This window comes from Chrysochloris asiatica, unplaced genomic scaffold (genome assembly GCF_000296735.1).
Source record: "Chrysochloris asiatica unplaced genomic scaffold, ChrAsi1.0 scaffold00024, whole genome shotgun sequence".
In the NCBI taxonomy this organism is placed as follows: domain Eukaryota; kingdom Metazoa; phylum Chordata; class Mammalia; order Afrosoricida; family Chrysochloridae; genus Chrysochloris; species Chrysochloris asiatica.
Genome location: NW_006408542.1, coordinates 20197269 through 20199191, shown reverse-complemented (window position 1 = coordinate 20199191; position 1923 = coordinate 20197269). Strand labels below are relative to the sequence as shown.

The 1923-nt window shown below is 46.8% G+C and overlaps 1 pseudogene; it reads left to right on the top strand.

The window, feature by feature from the left end:
* The first annotated feature begins 48 nt into the window (after nucleotides 1-48).
* Nucleotides 49-1552, top strand: LOC102823657 (annotated as a pseudogene).
* Nucleotides 1553-1923: the final 371 nt, after the last annotated feature.

Here is a 1923-nt window from a genome sequence, read left to right as displayed (position 1 = left end):
AGCAATGGATTTCTTGCTTCTGTTACAAATTCCCCTAGATAAAGCATAACTCCTACTATAGAACTAAATGCACTGTGCATGAAACTTGGAAAAAAAATAATGTACAAGCCTGTTGATCCTTACTCTTGGATGCAGTCCACCTACAACTACAACATGAGAGGAGGTGCCTATCCCCCAAGGTACATTTACCCATTTCCAGTTCCGCCTTTACTGTATCAAGTTGAACCTTCTTTGGGAGGACAGCAGTTTAATGGAAAAGGAAGGACAAAACAGTCTGTGAAACATGATGCCGCTGCTAAAGCACTGAGGATCCTGCAGAATGAGCCCCTTCCGGAGCGGCTGGAGGTGAATGGAAGAGAATCAGAAGAAGAAAATCTTAATAAATCTGAAATAAGTCAAGTGTTTGAGATTGCACTTAAACGGAACTTGCCTGTGAATTTTGAGGTTGCCCGGGAGAGTGGGCCATCACACAAGCAGAGTTTTGTGACCAAGGTCTCAGTCGTAGAGTTCATAGGGGAAGGGGAAGACAAGAGCAAGAAGATTTCAAAGAAAAATGCTGCCATAGCTGTTCTTGAGAAGTTGAAGACGTTACTTCCCCTCCCTACAGTTGAACAAGTGAAGCCCAGAATCAAAAAGAAAATAAAGTCCATAGTCAAACTACTTAAGCCCGGAATATGGGCAAGGGATGAATCCCATTAACAGACTGGCCCAGATCCCGCAAGCAAAGGAGAAAGAGCCGCAGTACCTGCTCCTGACCGAGCTGGCTCTGCCGCGCAGGGAGTTTGTGATACAGGTGAAGGTTGGAAACCACACTGCCGAAGAAGGAACCAATAAGAAGGTGGCCAAACGCAACGCAGCTGAGAACATGCTGGAGATCCTTAGTTTCAAAGTTCCGCAGGCTCAGCCCTCCAAGCCAGAACTCAAGTCAGAAGAGAAGACACCAATAAAGAAACCAGGGGATGGAAGAAAAGTGACCTTTTTTGAACTTGGCTCTGCAGATGACAATGGAACTAGTAATAAGGAAGATTAGTTTAGGATGCCTTATCTTTGTCACCAGCAGCTGCTGGAATTCTTCCCATGGTGCTCGGGGTTGCCCAGACTGTGGGTGTCAGTCACGGACATCACACCAAAGATCTCACCAGGGAAGCTCCGAATCCTGCCAAGACCACAGCGACGCCGTGATAGTCCGGGGGGAGTTGCTGTATGACGGCACTCCGCCCACAGCCAAGACCATTGTAAAGAATAACATCTCTTCAGGACACGTACCCCACGAACTTCTCCTGAGACCCATGGAGCAATTGCAGTATCTCTCCAGAGTCCAGGGATTCCAGGCTAATACAAAGACTTCCCAAAAAACAAGAATGAATTTGTATCGCTAATCAGTTGCTCCTCTCAGCTGCCTCTGATCAGCCACAGCATCGGAAAGGATGTGGACTCCTGTCACAATAAGGCTGCACTGAACATACTGAAGTTGCTATCTGAGTTGGACCAACAAAGTACAGAGATGCCGAGAACAGGAAATGGGCCTTTGTCTGTGTGTGGGAGGTGCTGAACCTTTACTGGCTACAAACCATTATCAAATCCCAACATATATACTGAAAATACTGAAACTGCTTTGAAAATTTGGAATTTCTGATACCTCCCGTGGGCTGAGAGAATGATGGATCAGCAGTGAGGAAGACGGATGCAGCTGTGGCTTTGAGGGAGAGTGCTGTGATTTGTTGTGTTGGGGCTAGAGGAAAAGAGTGTTTGCTCTCCTAGGAGCAGCCAAACCCAAGACCACCCACCTCATGACTGTCTCCCCTTCTCTGCTTGGGGAGCAACAAAACCATGCTGAGGCACCTCAGTGTTTGGTTTGGTTTTGTTTATTGGCAATGTGAAAGAAGAAAAAACAGAAAGCATGACCCCCTCCTCAAACTGGCT